The sequence below is a fragment of the Paramisgurnus dabryanus genome, chromosome 11, assembly GCF_030506205.2.
Source record: "Paramisgurnus dabryanus chromosome 11, PD_genome_1.1, whole genome shotgun sequence".
NCBI lineage: Eukaryota > Metazoa > Chordata > Actinopteri > Cypriniformes > Cobitidae > Paramisgurnus > Paramisgurnus dabryanus.
In genome coordinates, this window is record NC_133347.1 from 34,504,001 (window position 1) to 34,527,925 (window position 23,925).

The window sequence follows — 23,925 nt, forward strand, 5'->3', positions numbered from 1 at the left end:
CAATCTGACAGCATTTTGCACATTCAGGTCATCCTACCTGTTTAATTTATACTAGTAGGACAATCTGACAGCATTTTGTACAGTCAGGTCATCCTACCTGTTTAATTCATACTAGTAGGACAATCTGACAGCATTTGGTACAGTCAGGTCATCCTACATCTTTAATCTATACTAGTAGGACAATCTGAAAGCATTTTGCAGCTTCAGGTCATCCTACCTGTTTAATTTATTCTAGTAGGATAACCTGATAGCATTTTGTAATGTCAGGTCATCCTACTTGTTTAATTTATACTAGTGGGACAATCTGTTAAGACATTTTGCACCTTCAGGTCATCCTACTTGTTTAATTTATACTAGTAGGACAATCTGAAAGCATTTTGCACCTTCAGGTCATCCTACCTGTTTAATTTGTAGTAGTAGGACAATCTGAAAGCATTTTGCACCTTCAGGTCATCCTACCTGTTTAATTTATACTAGTAGGACAATCTGAAAGCATTTTGGACCTTCAGGTCATCCTACCCGTTTAATTTATTCTAGTAGGACAACCTGATAGCATTTTGCACTTTCAGGTCATCCTACCTGTTTAATTTATACTAGTAGGACAATCTGACAGCATTTTGTACAGTCAGGTCATCCTACCTGTTTAATTCATACTAGTAGGACAATCTGACAGCATTTGGTACAGTCAGGTCATCCTACATCTTTAATCTATACTAGTAGGACAATCTGAAAGCATTTTGCAGCTTCAGGTCATCCTACCTGTTTAATTTATTCTAGTAGGATAACCTGATAGCATTTTGTAATGTCAGGTCATCCTACTTGTTTAATTTAAACTAGTGGGACAATCTGTTAAGGCATTTTGCACCTTCAGGTCATCCTACTTGTTTAATTTATACTAGTAGGACAATCTGAAAGCATTTTGCACCTTCAGGTCATCCTACCTGTTTAATTTATAGTAGTAGGACAATCTGAAAGCATTTTGCACCTTCAGGTCATCCTACCCGTTTAATTTATACTAGTAGGACAACCTGACAGCATCTTGCACCTTCAGGTCATCCTACTTGTTTAATTTATACTAGTAGGACAATCTGATAACATTTGGTACAGTCAGGGCATCCTAATTGTTAGTAATCCTACCTCTTCAATTTATACTAGTAGGACAATCTGAAAGCATTTTGCACCTTCAGGTCATCCTACATCTATAATCTATACTAGTAGGACAATCTGAAAGCATTTTGGACCTTCAGGTCATCCTACCCGTTTAATTTATTCTAGTAGGACAACCTGACAGCATTTTGTATTGTCAGGTCCTACCTGTTGGTCATCCTACCTCTTCAGTTTATACTAGTAGGACAATCGTGGGCAGTGGGTAGATGCCTCGCATCTGAACGGGAAATGAACGACCCTGCCTTCCACGAGTTTTCTGCTGCCTTGCAGGTCGGCCTTGGCTGGTCAAAGGCTATGGGAGTAAACCCAAATCGAAAATCTGGTACGGAGACCCGTATACTAGTAGGACAATCTGGCAGCATTTTGTACTTTCAGGTCATCCTACATGTTTAATTTATACTAGTAGGACAATCTGGCAGCATTTTGTACAGTCAGGTCATCCTACCTGTTTAATTTATACTAGTAGGACAATCTGAAAGCATTTTGCACTTTCACGTCATCCTACTTGTTTAATTTACACTAGTAGGACAATATGACAGCATTTGGTACAGTCAGGGCATCCTAGTTGTTGGTCATCCTACCTCTTCAATTTATACTAGTAGGACAATCTGAAAGCATTTTGCACCTTCAGGTCATCCTACATCTTTAATCTATACTAGTAGGACAATCTGAAAGCATTTTGGACCTTCAGGTCATCCTACTCGTTTAATTTATTCTAGTAGGACAACCTGACAGCATTTTGTACTGTCAGGTCATTCTACTTGTTTAATTTATACTAGTGGGACAATCTGTAAGCGTTTTGAACCTTCAGGTCATCCTACATCTTTAATCTATAATAGTAGGACAATCTGTTAGAGCATTTTGCACCTTCAGGTCATCCTACTTGTTTAATTACTAGTAGGACAATCTGAAAGCATTTTGCACCTTCAGGTAATCCTACCTGTTTAATTTGTACTAGTAGGACTTTCTGACAGCATTTTGCACTTTCAGGTCATCCTACCTGTTTTATTTATACTAGTAGGACAATCTGACAGCATTTTGTACAGTCAGGTCATCCTACCTGTTTAATTTATACTAGTAGGACAATCTGAAAGCATTTTGCACTTTCCGGTCATCCTACCTGTTTAATTTATAATAGTAGGACAATCTGTTAGAGCATTTTGCACCTTCAGGTCATCCTACTTGTTTAATTACTAGTAGGACAATCTGAAAGAATTTTGCACCTTCAGGTAATCCTACCTGTTTAATTTGTACTAGTAGGACTTTCTGACAGCATTTTGCACTTTCAGGTCATCCTACTTGTTTAATTTATACTAGTAGGACAATCTGACAACATTTGGTACAGTCAGGGCATCCTAATTGTTAGTAATCCTACCTCTTCAATTTATACTAGTAGGACAATCTGAAAGCATTTTGCACCTTCAGGTCATCCTACATCTATAATCTATACTAGTAGGACAATCTGAAAGCATTTTGGACCTTCAGGTCATCCTACCCGTTTAATTTATTCGCGTAGGACAACCTGACAGCATTTTGTATTGTCAGGTCCTACCTGTTGGTCATCCTACCTCTTCAGTTTATACTAGTAGGACAATCGTGGGCAGTGGGTAGATGCCTCGCATCTGAACGGGAAATGAACGACCCTGCCTTCCACGAGTTTTCTGCTGCCTTGCAGGTCGGCCTTGGCTGGTCAAAGGCTATGGGAGTAAACCCAAATCGAAAATCTGGTACGGAGACCCGTATACTAGTAGGACAATCTGACAGCATTTTGTACTTTCAGGTCATCCTACATGTTTAATTTATACTAGTAGGACAATCTGGCAGCATTTTGTACAGTCAGGTCATCCTACCTGTTTAATTCATACTAGTAGGACAATCTGACAGCATTTGGTACAGTCAGGTCATCCTACATGTTGGTCATCCTACCTCTTCAATTTATACTAGTAGGACAATCTGAAAGCATTTTGCACCTTCAGGTCATCCTACATCTTTAATCTATACTAGTAGAACAATCTGAAAGCATTTTGCACTTTCAAGTCGTCCTACTTGTTTAATTTATACTAGTAGGACAATCTGACAGCATTTGGTACAGTCAGGTCATCCTACATGTTGGTCATCCTACCTCTTCAATTTATACTAGTAGGACAATCTGAAAGCATTTTGCACCTTCAGGTCATCCTACCCGTTTAATTTATTCTAGTAGAACAACCTGACAACATTTTATACTGTCAGGTCATCCTACTTTTTTAATTTGTACTAGTAGGACAATCTGACAGCATTTGGTAAAGTCAGGTCATCCTACCTGTTGGTCATCCTACCTGTTTAATTTATACTAGTAGGACAATCTGAAAGCATTTTGCACCTTCAGGTTATCTTACATCTTTAATCTATACTAGTAAGACAATCTGAAAGCATTTTGCAGATTCAGGTCATTCTACTTGTTTAATTTCTACTAGTTGGACAATCTGAAAGCATTTTGCTCTTTCAGGTCATCCTACCTGTTTCATTTATACTAGTAGGACAATCTGACAGCATTTTGCACTTTCCGGTCATCCTACCTGTTTAATTTATACTAGTAGGACAATCCGACAGCATTTTGCACTTTCAGGTCATCCTACCTGTTTCATTTATACTAGTAGGACAATCTGACAGCATTTCACACTTTCAGGTCATCCTGCCTGTTTAATTTATACTAGTAGGACAATCTGACAGCATTTTGCACATTCAGGTCATCCTACTTGTTTAATTCATACTAGTAGAACAATCTGGCAGCATTTTGTACAGTCAGGTCATCCTACCTGTTTAATTCATACTAGTAGGACAATCTGACAGCATTTGGTATAGTCAGGTCATCCTACATCTTTAAAGTCGCAATGAAATTGAAATGAAAAACTTTATATGTATTTTTAATAGTGTGGTATTATTAACAAATGACTTATCTGTGAGCTTCATTATTTTTTAAAAATTCGTGTGTGCTCATAATCTTTAATCAAAAATGCAAATCTCCTCCCCTCCTCAAAACGATCTCTCTTCACTTCCGGTCAAAAGTATGGCAGGTGGGCGGGGTCCGGGAGAAGATCGCAGTGATTAGCAATTAGCAACACGACCCAACTTCAAACGATCCAATCAGATCTCGATGGACAAATTCAAATCCAGCCCTGCCTTATTTCATCTCAAAAGCCGTTTCATTCGGATATACGTCACCACGGGGAAAATAAGGCAATCGCTACTTCCGTTTCATGGCGACTTTAATCTATACTAGTAGGACAATCTGAAAGCATTTTGCAGCTTCAGGTCATCCTACCTGTTTAATTTATTCTAGTAGGATAACCTGATAGCATTTTGTACTGTCAGGTCATCCTACTTGTTTAATTTATACTAGTGGGACAATCTGTTAGAGCATTTTGCACCTTCAGGTCATCCTACTTGTTTAATTTATACTAGTAGGACAATCTGAAAGCGTTTTGCACCTTCAGGTCATCCTACCTGTTTAATTTATAGTAGTAGGACAATCTGAAAGCATTTTGCACCTTCAGGTCATCCTACCTGTTTAATTTATAGTAGGAGAACAATCTGAAAGCATTTTGCACTTTCAAGTCATCCTACTTGTTTAATTTATACTAGTAGGACAATCTGACAGCATTTGGTACAGTCAGGTCATCCTACATGTTGGTCATCCTACCTCTTCAATTTATACTAGTAGGACAATCTGAAAGCATTTTGCACCTTCAGGTCATCCTACATCTTTAATCTATACTAGTAGAACAATCTGAAAGCATTTTGGACCTTCAGGTCATCCTACCCGTTTAATTTATTCTAGTAGAACAACCTGACAACATTTTATACTGTCAGGTCATCCTACTTGTTTGATTTGTACTAGTAGGACAATCTGACAGCATTTGGTAAAGTCAGGTCATCCTACCTGTTGGTCATCCTACCTCTTGAATTTATACTAGTAGGACAATCTGAAAGCATTTTGCACCTTCAGGTTATCTTACATCTTTAATCTATACTAGTAGGACAATCTGAAAGCATTTTGCAGATTCAGGTCATTCTACTTGTTTAATTTATACTAGTTGGACAATCTGAAAGCATTTTGCTCTTTCAGGTCATCCTACCCGTTTCATTTATACTAGTAGGACAATCTGACAGCATTTTGCACTTTCAGGTCATCCTACCTGTTTCATTTATACTAGTAGGACAATCTGACAGCATTTCACACTTTCAGGTCATCCTGCCTGTTTAATTTATACTAGTAGGACAATCTGACAGCATTTTGCACATTCAGGTCATCCTACCTGTTTAATTCATACTAGTAGGACAATCTGGCAGCATTTTGTACAGTCAGGTCATCCTACCTGTTTAGTTCATACTAGTAGGACAATCTGACAGCATTTGGTATAGTCAGGTCATCCTACATCTTTAATCTATACTAGTAGGACAATCTGAAAGCATTTTGCAGCTTCAGGTCATCCTACCTGTTTAATTTATTCTAGTAGGATAACCTGATAGCATTTTGTACTGTCAGGTCATCCTACTTGTTTAATTTATACTAGTGGGACAATCTGTTAGAGCATTTTGCACCTTCAGGTCATCCTACTTGTTTAATTTATAGTAGTAGGACAATCTGAAAGCGTTTTGCACCTTCAGGTCATCCTACCTGTTTAATTTATAGTAGTAGGACAATCTGAAAGCATTTTGCACCTTCAGGTCATCCTACCTGTTTAATTTATACTAGTAGGACAATCTGAAAGCATTTTGCACCTTCAGGTCATCCTACCTGTTTAATTTATAGTAGTAGTAGAATCTGTTATAGCTTTTTGCACCTTCAGGTCATCCTACCGGTTTAATTTATACTAGTAGGACAATCTGAAAGCACTTTGGCCCTTCAGGTCATCCTACCCGTTTAATTTATTCAAGTAGAACAACCTGACAACATTTTATACCTTCAGGTCATCCTACCTGTTTAATTTGTACTAGTAGGACAATTTGACAGCATTTGGTAAAGTCAGGTCATCCTACCTGTTGGTCATCTTACCTCTTCAATTTATACTAGTAGGACAATCTGAAAGCATTTTGCACCTTCAGGTCATCCTACATCTTTAATCTATAATAGTAGGACAATCTGAAAGCATTTTGCAGATTCAGGTCATTCTACTTGTTTAATTTATACTAGTTGGACAATCTGAAAGCATTTTGCTCTTTCAGGTCATCCTACCTGTTTCATTTATACTAGTAGGACAATCTGACAGCATTTTGCACTTTCAGGTCATCCTACCTGTTTCATTTATACTAGTAGGACAATCTGACAGCATTTTGCACTTTCAGGTCATCCTACCTGTTTCATTTATACTAGTAGGACAATCTGACAGCATTTTGCACCTTCAGGTCATCCTACCTGTTTAATTTATACTAATAGGACAATCGTGGGCAGTGGGTAGATGCCTCACATCTGCACGGGAAATGAACGACCCCGCCTTCCACGAGTTTCCTGCTGCCTTGCAGGTCGGCCTTGGCTGGTCAAAGGCTATGGGAGTAAACCCAAATCGAAAATCCGGTACGGAGACCCGTATACTAGTAGGACAATCTGACAGCATTTTGTACTTTCAGGTCATCCTACCTGTTTAATTTATACTAGTAGGACAATCTGACAGCATTTTGTACAGTCAGGTCATCCTACTTGTTTAATTTATACTAGTAGGACAATCTGTTAGAGCATTTTGCACCTTCAGGTCATCCTGCTTGTTTAATTTATACTAGTAGGACAATCTGAAAGCATTTTGCACCTTCAGGTCATCCTACCCGTTTAATTTATACTAGTAGGACAATCTGAAAGCATTTTGCTCCTTCGGGTCATCCTACCTCTGTTTTATACTAGCAGCAAAAAAAGATTGTCTAATGTAGTATATAATCCTACCTGTTCGTTTTATACTATAAGGTGTTATGGTACCATAGACCAGATAAGACAGAGATATAAAAAAGTGAGTTTTATTAAACATGAGCAGTTAAACAGCAGATTATATGGATCTGCAGATGAAATGAAGATGATTGGTTGATGAACACAGGTAATCTCCGCCCATACACTTCTGTAATGTTCCAGATATAACAAGACAATTAACTTTACTTTCCTTGTAGGTAAACAGATGATGACGACAACAGATAACCACACCTTCAGGTCATCCTACATCTTCAATTTATACTACTAGGACAATCTGAAAGCATTTTGCATTTTCAGGTGATCCTATCTGTTTAATTTATATTAGTAGGGCAATCTGACAGCATTTTGTACAGTCAGGTTATCCTACCTTCTAAGTAGGTGGTACTATAATCCCTCCTCTACTTATGTACCCAGGGGTCTCGCTAACTGTGTGAATGGTGATGGTAGGACAAAAAATGCAGTGTGTATATAAATCTATTGTCTGTATTGTAACATATTGTGTAAATAATTTGCTTTATTAAATAATAAAGTTGTCCTCCGAAGAGGGGGGGTGGTGGCGGGCCAAAAAAAGTAGGACAATCTGAAAGCATTTTGCACTTTCACGTCATCCTACTTGTTTAATTTATACTAGTAGGACAATCTGACAGCATTTGGTACAGTCAGGTCATCCTACCTGTTGGTCATCCTACCTCTTCAATTTATACTAGTAGGACAATCTGAAAGCATTTTGCACCTTCAGGTCATCCTACATCTTTAATCTATACTAGTAGGACAATCTGAAAGCATTTTGCACTTTCAGGTCATCCTACCTGTTTAATTTATACTAGTAGGACTATCTGGCAGCATTTTGTACAGTCAGGTCATCCTACCTGTTTAATTCATACTAGTAGGACAATCTGGCAGCATTGTGTACAGTCAGGTCATCCAACCTGTTTAATTCATACTAGTAGGACAATCTGACAGCATTTGGTACAGTCAGGTCATCTTACATGTTGGTCATCCTACCTCTTCAATTAATACTAGTTGGACAATCTGAAAGCATTTTGCACTTTCAGGTCCTCCTACATCTTTAATCTATACTAGTAGGACAATCTGTTAGAGAATTTTGCACCTTCAGGTCATCCTACCCATTTAATTTATACTAGTAGGACAATCTGAAAGCATTTTGCACCTTCAGGTCATCCTACATCTTTAATCTATACTAGTAGAACAATCTGAAAGCATTTTGCACCTTCAGGTCATCCTACCCGTTTAATTTATACTAGTAGGACATCTGAAAGCATTTTGCTCCTTCGGGTCATCCTACCTCTGTTTTATACTTGCAGCAAAAAAAGATTGTCTAATGTAGTATATAATCCTACCTGTTCGTTTTATACTATAAGGTGTTATGGTACCATAGACCAGATAAGACAGAGATATAAAAAAGTGAGTTTTATTAAACATGAGCAGTTAAACAGCAGATTATATGGATCTGCAGATGAAATGAAGATGATTGGTTGATGAACACAGGTAATCTCCGCCCATACACTTCTGTAATGTTCCAGATATAACAAGACAATTAACTTTACTTTCCTTGTAGGTAAACAGATGATGACGACAACAGATAACCACACCTTCAGGTCATCCTACATCTTCAATTTATACTACTAGGACAATCTGAAAGCATTTTGCATTTTCAGGTGATCCTATCTGTTTAATTTATATTAGTAGGGCAATCTGACAGCATTTTGTACAGTCAGGTTATCCTACCTTCTAAGTAGGTGGTACTATAATCCCTCCTCTACTTATGTACCCAGGGGTCTCGCTAACTGTGTGAATGGTGATGGTAGGACAAAAAATGCAGTGTGTATATAAATCTATTGTCTGTATTGTAACATATTGTGTAAATAATTTGCTTTATTAAATAATAAAGTTGTCCTCCGAAGAGGGAAGGTGGTGGCGGGCCAAAAAAAGTAGGACAATCTGAAAGCATTTTGCACTTTCACGTCATCCTACTTGTTTAATTTATACTAGTAGGACAATCTGACAGCATTTGGTACAGTCAGGTCATCCTACCTGTTGGTCATCCTACCTCTTCAATTTATACTAGTAGGACAATCTGAAAGCATTTTGCACCTTCAGGTCATCCTACATCTTTAATCTATACTAGTAGGACAATCTGAAAGCATTTTGCACTTTCAGGTCATCCTACCTGTTTAATTTATACTAGTAGGACTATCTGGCAGCATTTTGTACAGTCAGGTCATCCTACCTGTTTAATTCATACTAGTAGGACAATCTGGCAGCATTGTGTACAGTCAGGTCATCCAACCTGTTTAATTCATACTAGTAGGACAATCTGACAGCATTTGGTACAGTCAGGTCATCTTACATGTTGGTCATCCTACCTCTTCAATTAATACTAGTTGGACAATCTGAAAGCATTTTGCACTTTCAGGTCCTCCTACATCTTTAATCTATACTAGTAGGACAATCTGTTAGAGAATTTTGCACCTTCAGGTCATCCTACCCATTTAATTTATACTAGTAGGACAATCTGAAAGCATTTTGCACCTTCAGGTCATCCTACATCTTTAATCTATACTAGTAGAACAATCTGAAAGCATTTTGCACTTTCAAGTCGTCCTACTTGTTTAATTTATACTAGTAGGACAATCTGACAGCATTTCACACTTTCAGGTCATCCTGCCTGTTTAATTTATACTAGTAGGACAATCTGACAGCATTTTGCACATTCAGGTCATCCTACTTGTTTAATTCATACTAGTAGAACAATCTGGCAGCATTTTGTACAGTCAGGTCATCCTACCTGTTTAATTCATACTAGTAGGACAATCTGACAGCATTTGGTATAGTCAGGTCATCCTACATCTTTAAAGTCGCAATGAAATTGAAATGAAAAACTTTATATGTATTTTTAATAGTGTGGTATTATTAACAAATGACTTATCTGTGAGCTTCATTATTTTTTAAAAATTCGTGTGTGCTCATAATCTTTAATCAAAAATGCAAATCTCCTCCCCTCCTCAAAACGATCTCTCTTCACTTCCGGTCAAAAGTATGGCAGGTGGGCGGGGTCCGGGAGAAGATCGCAGTGATTAGCAATTAGCAACACGACCCAACTTCAAACGATCCAATCAGATCTCGATGGACAAATTCAAATCCAGCCCTGCCTTATTTCATCTCAAAAGCCGTTTCATTCGGATATACGTCACCACGGGGAAAATAAGGCAATCGCTACTTCCGTTTCATGGCGACTTTAATCTATACTAGTAGGACAATCTGAAAGCATTTTGCAGCTTCAGGTCATCCTACCTGTTTAATTTATTCTAGTAGGATAACCTGATAGCATTTTGTACTGTCAGGTCATCCTACTTGTTTAATTTATACTAGTGGGACAATCTGTTAGAGCATTTTGCACCTTCAGGTCATCCTACTTGTTTAATTTATACTAGTAGGACAATCTGAAAGCGTTTTGCACCTTCAGGTCATCCTACCTGTTTAATTTATAGTAGTAGGACAATCTGAAAGCATTTTGCACCTTCAGGTCATCCTACCTGTTTAATTTATAGTAGGAGAACAATCTGAAAGCATTTTGCACTTTCAAGTCATCCTACTTGTTTAATTTATACTAGTAGGACAATCTGACAGCATTTGGTACAGTCAGGTCATCCTACATGTTGGTCATCCTACCTCTTCAATTTATACTAGTAGGACAATCTGAAAGCATTTTGCACCTTCAGGTCATCCTACATCTTTAATCTATACTAGTAGAACAATCTGAAAGCATTTTGGACCTTCAGGTCATCCTACCCGTTTAATTTATTCTAGTAGAACAACCTGACAACATTTTATACTGTCAGGTCATCCTACTTGTTTGATTTGTACTAGTAGGACAATCTGACAGCATTTGGTAAAGTCAGGTCATCCTACCTGTTGGTCATCCTACCTCTTGAATTTATACTAGTAGGACAATCTGAAAGCATTTTGCACCTTCAGGTTATCTTACATCTTTAATCTATACTAGTAGGACAATCTGAAAGCATTTTGCAGATTCAGGTCATTCTACTTGTTTAATTTATACTAGTTGGACAATCTGAAAGCATTTTGCTCTTTCAGGTCATCCTACCCGTTTCATTTATACTAGTAGGACAATCTGACAGCATTTTGCACTTTCAGGTCATCCTACCTGTTTCATTTATACTAGTAGGACAATCTGACAGCATTTCACACTTTCAGGTCATCCTGCCTGTTTAATTTATACTAGTAGGACAATCTGACAGCATTTTGCACATTCAGGTCATCCTACCTGTTTAATTCATACTAGTAGGACAATCTGGCAGCATTTTGTACAGTCAGGTCATCCTACCTGTTTAGTTCATACTAGTAGGACAATCTGACAGCATTTGGTATAGTCAGGTCATCCTACATCTTTAATCTATACTAGTAGGACAATCTGAAAGCATTTTGCAGCTTCAGGTCATCCTACCTGTTTAATTTATTCTAGTAGGATAACCTGATAGCATTTTGTACTGTCAGGTCATCCTACTTGTTTAATTTATACTAGTGGGACAATCTGTTAGAGCATTTTGCACCTTCAGGTCATCCTACTTGTTTAATTTATAGTAGTAGGACAATCTGAAAGCGTTTTGCACCTTCAGGTCATCCTACCTGTTTAATTTATAGTAGTAGGACAATCTGAAAGCATTTTGCACCTTCAGGTCATCCTACCTGTTTAATTTATACTAGTAGGACAATCTGAAAGCATTTTGCACCTTCAGGTCATCCTACCTGTTTAATTTATAGTAGTAGTAGAATCTGTTATAGCTTTTTGCACCTTCAGGTCATCCTACCGGTTTAATTTATACTAGTAGGACAATCTGAAAGCACTTTGGCCCTTCAGGTCATCCTACCCGTTTAATTTATTCAAGTAGAACAACCTGACAACATTTTATACCTTCAGGTCATCCTACCTGTTTAATTTGTACTAGTAGGACAATTTGACAGCATTTGGTAAAGTCAGGTCATCCTACCTGTTGGTCATCTTACCTCTTCAATTTATACTAGTAGGACAATCTGAAAGCATTTTGCACCTTCAGGTCATCCTACATCTTTAATCTATAATAGTAGGACAATCTGAAAGCATTTTGCAGATTCAGGTCATTCTACTTGTTTAATTTATACTAGTTGGACAATCTGAAAGCATTTTGCTCTTTCAGGTCATCCTACCTGTTTCATTTATACTAGTAGGACAATCTGACAGCATTTTGCACTTTCAGGTCATCCTACCTGTTTCATTTATACTAGTAGGACAATCTGACAGCATTTTGCACTTTCAGGTCATCCTACCTGTTTCATTTATACTAGTAGGACAATCTGACAGCATTTTGCACCTTCAGGTCATCCTACCTGTTTAATTTATACTAATAGGACAATCGTGGGCAGTGGGTAGATGCCTCACATCTGCACGGGAAATGAACGACCCCGCCTTCCACGAGTTTCCTGCTGCCTTGCAGGTCGGCCTTGGCTGGTCAAAGGCTATGGGAGTAAACCCAAATCGAAAATCCGGTACGGAGACCCGTATACTAGTAGGACAATCTGACAGCATTTTGTACTTTCAGGTCATCCTACCTGTTTAATTTATACTAGTAGGACAATCTGACAGCATTTTGTACAGTCAGGTCATCCTACTTGTTTAATTTATACTAGTAGGACAATCTGTTAGAGCATTTTGCACCTTCAGGTCATCCTGCTTGTTTAATTTATACTAGTAGGACAATCTGAAAGCATTTTGCACCTTCAGGTCATCCTACCCGTTTAATTTATACTAGTAGGACAATCTGAAAGCATTTTGCTCCTTCGGGTCATCCTACCTCTGTTTTATACTAGCAGCAAAAAAAGATTGTCTAATGTAGTATATAATCCTACCTGTTCGTTTTATACTATAAGGTGTTATGGTACCATAGACCAGATAAGACAGAGATATAAAAAAGTGAGTTTTATTAAACATGAGCAGTTAAACAGCAGATTATATGGATCTGCAGATGAAATGAAGATGATTGGTTGATGAACACAGGTAATCTCCGCCCATACACTTCTGTAATGTTCCAGATATAACAAGACAATTAACTTTACTTTCCTTGTAGGTAAACAGATGATGACGACAACAGATAACCACACCTTCAGGTCATCCTACATCTTCAATTTATACTACTAGGACAATCTGAAAGCATTTTGCATTTTCAGGTGATCCTATCTGTTTAATTTATATTAGTAGGGCAATCTGACAGCATTTTGTACAGTCAGGTTATCCTACCTTCTAAGTAGGTGGTACTATAATCCCTCCTCTACTTATGTACCCAGGGGTCTCGCTAACTGTGTGAATGGTGATGGTAGGACAAAAAATGCAGTGTGTATATAAATCTATTGTCTGTATTGTAACATATTGTGTAAATAATTTGCTTTATTAAATAATAAAGTTGTCCTCCGAAGAGGGGGGGTGGTGGCGGGCCAAAAAAAGTAGGACAATCTGAAAGCATTTTGCACTTTCACGTCATCCTACTTGTTTAATTTATACTAGTAGGACAATCTGACAGCATTTGGTACAGTCAGGTCATCCTACCTGTTGGTCATCCTACCTCTTCAATTTATACTAGTAGGACAATCTGAAAGCATTTTGCACCTTCAGGTCATCCTACATCTTTAATCTATACTAGTAGGACAATCTGAAAGCATTTTGCACTTTCAGGTCATCCTACCTGTTTAATTTATACTAGTAGGACTATCTGGCAGCATTTTGTACAGTCAGGTCATCCTACCTGTTTAATTCATACTAGTAGGACAATCTGGCAGCATTGTGTACAGTCAGGTCATCCAACCTGTTTAATTCATACTAGTAGGACAATCTGACAGCATTTGGTACAGTCAGGTCATCTTACATGTTGGTCATCCTACCTCTTCAATTAATACTAGTTGGACAATCTGAAAGCATTTTGCACTTTCAGGTCCTCCTACATCTTTAATCTATACTAGTAGGACAATCTGTTAGAGAATTTTGCACCTTCAGGTCATCCTACCCATTTAATTTATACTAGTAGGACAATCTGAAAGCATTTTGCACCTTCAGGTCATCCTACATCTTTAATCTATACTAGTAGAACAATCTGAAAGCATTTTGCACCTTCAGGTCATCCTACCCGTTTAATTTATACTAGTAGGACATCTGAAAGCATTTTGCTCCTTCGGGTCATCCTACCTCTGTTTTATACTTGCAGCAAAAAAAGATTGTCTAATGTAGTATATAATCCTACCTGTTCGTTTTATACTATAAGGTGTTATGGTACCATAGACCAGATAAGACAGAGATATAAAAAAGTGAGTTTTATTAAACATGAGCAGTTAAACAGCAGATTATATGGATCTGCAGATGAAATGAAGATGATTGGTTGATGAACACAGGTAATCTCCGCCCATACACTTCTGTAATGTTCCAGATATAACAAGACAATTAACTTTACTTTCCTTGTAGGTAAACAGATGATGACGACAACAGATAACCACACCTTCAGGTCATCCTACATCTTCAATTTATACTACTAGGACAATCTGAAAGCATTTTGCATTTTCAGGTGATCCTATCTGTTTAATTTATATTAGTAGGGCAATCTGACAGCATTTTGTACAGTCAGGTTATCCTACCTTCTAAGTAGGTGGTACTATAATCCCTCCTCTACTTATGTACCCAGGGGTCTCGCTAACTGTGTGAATGGTGATGGTAGGACAAAAAATGCAGTGTGTATATAAATCTATTGTCTGTATTGTAACATATTGTGTAAATAATTTGCTTTATTAAATAATAAAGTTGTCCTCCGAAGAGGGAAGGTGGTGGCGGGCCAAAAAAAGTAGGACAATCTGAAAGCATTTTGCACTTTCACGTCATCCTACTTGTTTAATTTATACTAGTAGGACAATCTGACAGCATTTGGTACAGTCAGGTCATCCTACCTGTTGGTCATCCTACCTCTTCAATTTATACTAGTAGGACAATCTGAAAGCATTTTGCACCTTCAGGTCATCCTACATCTTTAATCTATACTAGTAGGACAATCTGAAAGCATTTTGCACTTTCAGGTCATCCTACCTGTTTAATTTATACTAGTAGGACTATCTGGCAGCATTTTGTACAGTCAGGTCATCCTACCTGTTTAATTCATACTAGTAGGACAATCTGGCAGCATTGTGTACAGTCAGGTCATCCAACCTGTTTAATTCATACTAGTAGGACAATCTGACAGCATTTGGTACAGTCAGGTCATCTTACATGTTGGTCATCCTACCTCTTCAATTAATACTAGTTGGACAATCTGAAAGCATTTTGCACTTTCAGGTCCTCCTACATCTTTAATCTATACTAGTAGGACAATCTGTTAGAGAATTTTGCACCTTCAGGTCATCCTACCCATTTAATTTATACTAGTAGGACAATCTGAAAGCATTTTGCACCTTCAGGTCATCCTACATCTTTAATCTATACTAGTAGAACAATCTGAAAGCATTTTGCACTTTCAAGTCGTCCTACTTGTTTAATTTATACTAGTAGGACAATCTGACAGCATTTGGTACAGTCAGGTCATCCTACATGTTGGTCATCCTACCTCTTCAATTTATACTAGTAGGACAATCTGAAAGCATTTTGTACCTTCAGGTCATCCTACATCTTTAATCTATACTAGTAGAACAATCTGAAAGCATTTTGGACCTTCAGGTCATCCTACCCGTTTAATTTATTCTAGTAGAACAACCTGACAACATTTTATACTGTCAGGTCATCCTACTTTTTTAATTTGTACTAGTAGGACAATCTGACAGCATTTGGTAAAGTCAGGTCATCCTACCTGTTGGTCATCCTACCTCTTGAATTTATACTAGTAGGACAATCTGAAAGCATTTTGCACCTTCAGGTTATCTTACATCTTTAATCTATACTAGTAGGACAATCTGAAAGCATTTTGCAGATTCAGGTCATTCTACTTGTTTAATTTATACTAGTTGGACAATCTGAAAGCATTTTGCTCTTTCAGGTCATCCTACCTGTTTCATTTATACTAGTAGGACAATCTGACAGCATTTTGCACTTTCCGGTCATCCTACCTGTTTAATTTATACTAGTAGGACAATCCGACAGAATTTTGCACTTTCAGGTCATCCTACCTGTTTCATTTATACTAGTAGGACAATCTGACAGCATTTCACACTTTCAGGTCATCCTGCCTGTTTAATTTATACTAGTAGGACAATCTGACAGCATTTTGCACATTCAGGTCATCCTACTTGTTTAATTCATACTAGTAGGACAATCTGGCAGCATTTTGTACAGTCAGGTCATCCTACCTGTTTAATTCATACTAGTAGGACAATCTGACAGCATTTGGTATAGTCAGGTCATCCTACATCTTTAATCTATACTAGTAGGACAATCTGAAAGCATTTTGCAGCTTCAGGTCATCCTACCTGTTTAATTTATTCTAGTAGGATAACCTGATAGCATTTTGTACTGTCAGGTCATCCTACTTGTTTAATTTATACTAGTGGGACAATCTGTTAGAGCATTTTGCACCTTCAGGTCATCCTACTTGTTTAATTTATACTAGTAGGACAATCTGAAAGCGTTTTGCACCTTTAGGTCATCCTACCTGTTTAATTCATACTAGTAGGACAATCTGACAGCATTTGGTATAGTCAGGTCATCCTACATCTTTAATCTATACTAGTAGGACAATCTGAAAGCATTTTGCAGCTTCAGGTCATCCTACCTGTTTAATTTATTCTAGTAGGATAACCTGATAGCATTTTGTACAGTCAGGTCATCCTACCTGTTTAATTCATACTAGTAGGACAATCTGGCAGCATTTTGCACTTTCAAGTCATCCTACTTGTTTAATTTATACTAGTAGGACAATCTGACAGCATTTGGTACAGTCAGGTCATCCTACATGTTGGTCATCCTACCTCTTCAATTTATACTAGTAGGACAATCTGAAAGCATTTTGCACCTTTAGGTCATGCTACATCTTTAATCTATACTAGTAGAACAATCTGAAAGCATTTTGGACCTTCAGGTCATCCTACCCGTTTAATTTATTCTAGTAGAACAACCTGACAACATTTTATACTGTCAGGTCATCCTACTTGTTTAATTTGTACTAGTAGGACAATCTGACAGCATTTGGTAAAGTCAGGTCATCCTACCTGTTGGTAATCCTACCTCTTCAATTTATACTAGTAGGACAATCTGAAAGCATTTTGCACCTTCAGGTCATCCTACATCTTTAATCTATACTAGTAGGACAATCTGAAAGCATTTTGCACTTTCAGGTCATCCTACCTGTTTAATTTATACTAGTAGGACTATCTGGCAGCATTTTGTACAGTCAGGTCATCCTACCTGTTTAATTCATACTAGTAGGACAATCTGGCAGCATTGTGTACAGTCAGGTCATCCAACCTGTTTAATTCATACTAGTAGGACAATCTGACAGCATTTGGTACAGTCAGGTCATCTTACATGTTGGTCATCCTACCTCTTCAATTAATACTAGTAGGACAATTTGTTAGAGAATTTTGCACCTTCAGGTCATCCTACCCATTTAATTTATACTAGTAGGACAATCTGAAAGCATTTTGCACCTTCAGGTCATCCTACCTGTTTAATTTATACTAGTAGGACAATCTGAAAGCATTTTGCACCTTCAGGTCATCCTACCGGTTTAATTTATACTAGTAGGACAATCTGAAAGCACTTTGGCCCTTCAGGTCATCCTACCCGTTTAATTTATTCAAGTAGAACAACCTGACAACATTTTATACTGTCAGGTCATATACCTGTTTAATTTGTACTAGTAGGACAATTTGACAGCATTTGGTACAGTCAGGTCATCCTACCTGTTGGTCATCCTACCTCTTTAATTAATACTAGTAGGACAATCTGAAAGAATTTTGCACTTTCACGTCATCCTACTTGTTTAATTTATACTAGTAGGACAATCTGACAGCATTTGGTACAGTCAGGTCATCCTACCTGTTGGTCATCCTACCTCTTCAATTTATACTAGTAGGACAATCTGAAAGCATTTTGCACCTTCAGGTCATCCTACCTGTTTAATTTATACTAGTAGGACAATCTGGCAGCATTTTGTACAGTCAGGTCATCCAACCTGTTTAATTCATACTAGTAGGACAATCTGACAGCATTTGGTACTGTCAGGTCATCTTACATGTTGGTCATCCTACCTCTTCAATTAATACTAGTTGGACAATCTGAAAGCATTTTGCACTTTCAGGTCCTCCTACATCTTTAATCTATACTAGTAGGACAATCTGTTAGAGAATTTTGCACCTTCAGGTCATCCTACCCGTTTAATTTATACTAGTAGGACAATCTGAAAGCGTTTTGCACCTTCAGGTCATCCTACCTGTTTAATTTATACTAATAGGACACTCGTGGGCAGTGGGTAGATGCCTCACATCTGCACGGGAAATGAACGACCCCGCCTTCCTCGAGTTTCCTGCTGCCTTGCAGGTCGGCCTTGGGTGGTCAAAGGCTATGGGAGTAAACCCAAATCGAAAATCCGGTACGGAGACCCGTATACTAGTAGGACAATCTGACAGCATTTTGTACTTTCAGGTCATCCTACATGTTTAATTTATACCAGTAGGACAATCTGTTAGAGCATTTTGCACCTTCATGTCATCCTACTTGTTTAATTTATACTAGTAGGACAATCTGAAAGCATTTTGCAATTTCAGGTCGTCCTACCCGTTTAATTTATACTAGTAGGACAATCTGAAAGCGTTTGGTACAGTCAGGTCATCCTACCTGTTGGTCATCCTACCTCTTCAATTTATACTAGTAGGACAATCTGAAAGCATTTTGCACCTTCAGGACATCCTACATCTTTAATCTATACTAGTAGGACAATCTGAAAGCATTTTGCACCTTAAGGTCATCCTACATGTTACATTTAAACTAGTAGGACAATCTGACAACATTTTGTACAGTCAGGTCATCCTACTTGTTTAATTTATAATAGTAGGACAATCTGTTAGAGCATTTTGCACCTTCAGGTCATCCTAACCGTTTAATTTATACTAGTAGGACAATCTGAAAGCGTTTTGCACCTTCAGGTCATCCTACCTGTTTAATTTATACTAATAGGCCAATCGTGGGCAGTGGGTAGATGCCTCACATCTGCACCGGAAATGAACGACCCCGCCTTCCACGAGTTTCCTGCTGCCTTGCAGGTCGGCCTTGGCTGGTCAAAGGCTGTGGGAGTAAACCCAAATCGAAAATCCGGTTTGGAGATCCGTATACTAGTAGGACAATCTGACAACATTTGGTACAGTCAGGTCATCCTACATGTTTAATTTATACTAGTAGGACAATCTGAAAGCATTTTGTTCCTTCAGGTCATCCTACCTCTGTTTTATACTAGCAGCAAAATCAGATTGTCTTATGTAGTATATAATCCTACCTGTTCGTTTTATACTATAAGGTGTTATGGTACCATAGACCAGATGAGACAGAGATATAAAAAAGTGAGTTTTATTAAACATGAGCAGTTAAACAGCAGATTATATGGATCTGCAGATGAAATGAAGATGATTGGTTGATGAACACAGTTAATCTCCGCACATACACTTCTTTAATGTCCCAGATATAACAAGACGATTAACTTTACTTTCCTTGTAGGTAAACAGATGATGAAGACAACAGATAACCAAACCTTCAGGTCATCCTACCTCTTCAATTTATACTACTAGGACAATCTGAAAGCATTTTGCATTTTCAGGTGATCCTATCTGTTTAATTTATATTAGTAGGACAATCTGACAGCATTTTGTTCAGTCAGGTTATCCTACCTACTCTGTAGGTGGTACTATAATCCCTCCTCTACTTATGTACCCAGGGTCTCGCTAAACTGGGTTATGGTAGGACAAATAATGCAGTGTGTATATACTGTAAATCTATTGTCTGTATTGTAACATATTGTGTAAATAATTTGCTTTATTAATAAAAAAGTTGTCCTCCGAAGGGGGGGGGGGGGTGGTGGCGGGCCAAAAAAGTAGGACAATCTGAAAGCATTTTGCACTTTCACGTCATCCTACTTGTTTAATTTATACTAGTAGGACAATATGACAGCATTTGGTACAGTCAGGTCATCCTACCTGTTGGTCATCCTACCTCTTCAATTTATACTAGTAGGACAATCTGAAAGCATTTTGCAGCTTCAGGTCATTCTACTTGTTTAATTTATACTAGTAGGACAAGCTGACAACATTTTGCAGCTTCAGGTCATTATACTTGTTTAATTCATACTAGTAGCACAATCTGAAAGCATTTTGGACCTTCAGGTCATCCTACCTGTTTAATTTATTCTAGTAGGACAATCTGTTAGAGCATTTTGCACCTTCATGTCATCCTACCTGTTTAATTTATACTAGTAGGAATATCTGAAAGCATTTTGCACCTTCAGGTCATCCTACCTGTTTAATTTATACTAGTATGACATTCCGACAGCATTTTGCACTTTCAGGTCATCCTATCTGTTTCATTTATACTAGTAGGACAATCTGACAGCATTTTGTACAGTCAGGTCATCCTACCTGTTTAATTTATACTAGTAGGACAATCTGAAAGCATTTTGCATTTTTACGTAATCCTACTTGTTTAATTTATACTAGTAGGACAATATGACAGCATTTGGTACAGTCAGGGCATCCTAATTGTTGGTCATCCTACCTTTTCAATTTATACTAGTAGGACAATCTGAAAGCATTTTGCACCTTCAGGTCATCCTACATCATTAATCTATACTAGTAGGACATTCTGAATGTATTTTGCAGCTTCAGGTCATTCTACTTGTTTAATTTATACTAGTTGGACAATCTGAAAGCATTTTGCACCTTCAGGTCATCCTACCTGTTTAATTTATACTAGTAGGACAATCTAGCAGCATTTTGCACTTTCAGGTCATCCTACTTGTTTAATTTGTAGTAGTAGGACAATCTGACAGTATTTGGTTCAGTCAGGTCATCCTACCTGTTGGTCATCCTACCTCTTCAATTTATACTAGTAGGACAATCTGAAAGCATTTTGCACCTTCAGGTTATCCTACATCTTTAATCTATACTAGTAGGCCAATCTGAAAGCATTTTGCAGATTTAGGTCATTCTACTTGTTTAATTTATACTATTTGGTCAATCTGAAAGCATTTTGCACCTTCAGGTCATCCTACTTGTTTAATTTAAACTAGTAGGACAATCTGACAGCATTTGGTACAGTCAGGTCATCCTACCTGTTGGTCATCCTACCTCTTCAATTTATACTAGTAGGACAATCTGAAAGCATTTTGCACCTTCAGGTTATCCTACATCTTTAATCTATACTAGTAGGACAATCTGAAAGCATTTTGCAGATTCAGGTCATTCTACTTGTTTAATTCATACTAGTTGGACAATCTGAAAGCATTTTGCACCTTCAGGTCATCCTACTTGTTTAATTTAAACTAGTAGGACAATCTGACAGCATTTGGTACAGTCAGGTCATCCTACCTGTTGGTCATCCTACCTCTTCAATTTATACTAGTAGGACATTCTGAAAGCATTTTGCACTTTCACGTCATCCTACTTGTTTAATTTATACTAGTAGGACAATCTGAAAGCATTTTGCACTTTCAGGTCATCCTACATCTTTAATCTATAATAGTAGGACAATCTGAAAGCATTTTGCACTTTCAGGTCATCCTACCTGTTTCATTTATACTAGTAGGACAATCTGACAGCATTTTGCACTTTCCGGTCATCCTACCTGTTTAATTTATACAAGTAGGACAATCTGTTAGAGCATTTTGCACCTTCAGGTCATCCTACTTGTTTAATTACTAGTAGGACAATCTGAAAGCATTTTGCACCTTCAGGTCATCCTACCCGTTTAATTTATACTAGTAGGACAATCTGAAAGCGTTTTGCACCTTCAGGTCATCCTACCTGTTTAATTTATACTAATAGGCCAATCGTGGGCAGTGGGTAGATGCCTCGCATCTGCACTGGAAATGAACGACCCCGCCTTCCACGAGTTTCCTGCTGCCTTGCAGGTCGGCCTTGGCTGGTCAAAAGCTATGGGAGTAAACCCAAATCGAAAATCCGGTACGGAGACCCGTATACTAGTACGACATTCTGACAGCATTTTGTACTTTCAGGTCATCCTACATGTTTAATTTCTACTAGTAGGACAATCTGGCAGCATTTTGTACAGTCAGGTCATCCTACCTGTTTAATTCATACTAGTAGGACAATCTGGCAGCATTTTGTACAGTCAGGTCATCCTACCTGTTTAATTCATACTAGTAGGACAATCTGACAACATTTGGTACAGTCAGGTCATCCTACATGTTGGTCATCCTACCTCTTCAATTTATACTAGTAGGACAATCTGAAAGCATTTTGCACCTTCAGGTCATCCTACATCTTTAATCTATACTAGTAGAACAATCTGAAAACATTTTGCAGCTTTTGGTCATCCTACCTGTTTAATTTATACTATTAGGACAATCTGAAAGCATTTTGGACCTTCAGGTCATCCTACCCATTTAATTTATTCTAGTAGAACAACCTGACAACATTTTATACTGTCAGGTCATCCTACTTGTTTAATTTGTACTAGTAGGACAATCTGACAGCATTTGGTACAGTCAGGTCATCCTACCTGTTGATCATCCTACCTCTTCAATTTATACTAGTAGGACAATCTGAAAGCATTTTGCACCTTCAGGTTGTCCTACATCTTTAATCTATACTAGTAGGACAATCTGAAAGCATTTTGCAGCTTCAGGTCATTCTACTTGTTTAATTTATACTAGTTGGACAATCTGAAAGCATTTGGCACTTTCAGGTCATCCTACCTGTTTCATTTATACTAGTATGACAATCTGACAGCATTTTGCACTTTCCGGTCATCCTACCTGTTTAATTTATACTAGTAGGACAATCTGACAGCATTTTGCACATTCAGGTCATCCTACCTGTTTAATTCATACTAGTAGGACAATCTGGCAGCATTTTGTACAGTCAGATCATCCTACCTGTTTAATTCATTTTAGTAGGACAATCTGGCAGCATTTTGTACAGTCAGGTCATCCTACCAGTTTAATTAATACAGTAGGACAATCTGACAGCATTTTGTACAGTCAGGTCATCCTACCTGTTTAATTCATACTAGTAGGACAATCTGACAGCATTTGGTACAGTCAGGTCATCCTACCTCTTCAATTTATACTAGTAGGACAATCTGAAAGCATTTTGCAGCTTCAGGTCATCCTACCTGTTTAATTTATACTAGTAGGACAATCTGAAAGCATTTTGGACCTTCAGGTCATCCTACCCGTTTAATTTATTCTTGTAGGACAATCTGTTAGAGCATTTTACATTTACATTTACATTTAGTCATTTAGCAGACGCTTTTGTCCAAAGCGACTTACAAGTGAGGTAAACAATAGAAGCAATTATGGCAACATAAGACAGCAATACATAAGTGCACTGGAAATAGTCTCATCAAGTCCAACACAATATACATAGCCAAGGGTATGTTAGTAGTTTTTTTTTTTTTTTTTTTTTTTTTTTTTTGCACCTTCATGTCATCCTACCTGTTTAATTTATACTAGTAGGACATTCCGACAGCATTTTGCACTTTCAGGTCATCCTATCTGTTTCATTTATACTAGTAGGACAATCTGACAGCATTTTGTACAGTCAGGTCATCCTAC